A 438-nucleotide genomic window follows, 5' to 3' on the forward strand; every position below is an offset into this window, starting at 1 on the left:
CATAGCTAGCAGTTGCCATGAACCTAGAGTGTTATTTAATACTATTAACTCAGTCATAAACCCATGCTCCTCTGCTCCGACAGACGTGTCAATCAATACATGTGAGAAAGTTCTTGGTTATTTTATTGACAAAGTCGCATCTATCAGGAAAATCCCCAGTGCTAATTTTACGGTGTTTTTACCTGCTTTTCCTGCACACTCAGTTGTGTTTGAGGAATTTAAGCTAGTTTCTCTGACGTTACTTAGTGAGGTTGTACAACACATGAAACCTACCAATTGTCCCTTAGACATTGTCCCCGTCAAAATGGTGAAGGAGGTTTTTAATACTATTGGGGCGAGTCTTCTTACTCTTTTTAATGCCTGTCTTACTTTAAGTTCTGTCCCAGTTGCCTTTAAACATGCTGTGGTTAGGCCCCTACTTAAGAAGCCTAATCTTGA

This window comes from Etheostoma spectabile, chromosome 14 (genome assembly GCF_008692095.1).
Source record: "Etheostoma spectabile isolate EspeVRDwgs_2016 chromosome 14, UIUC_Espe_1.0, whole genome shotgun sequence".
NCBI lineage: Eukaryota > Metazoa > Chordata > Actinopteri > Perciformes > Percidae > Etheostoma > Etheostoma spectabile.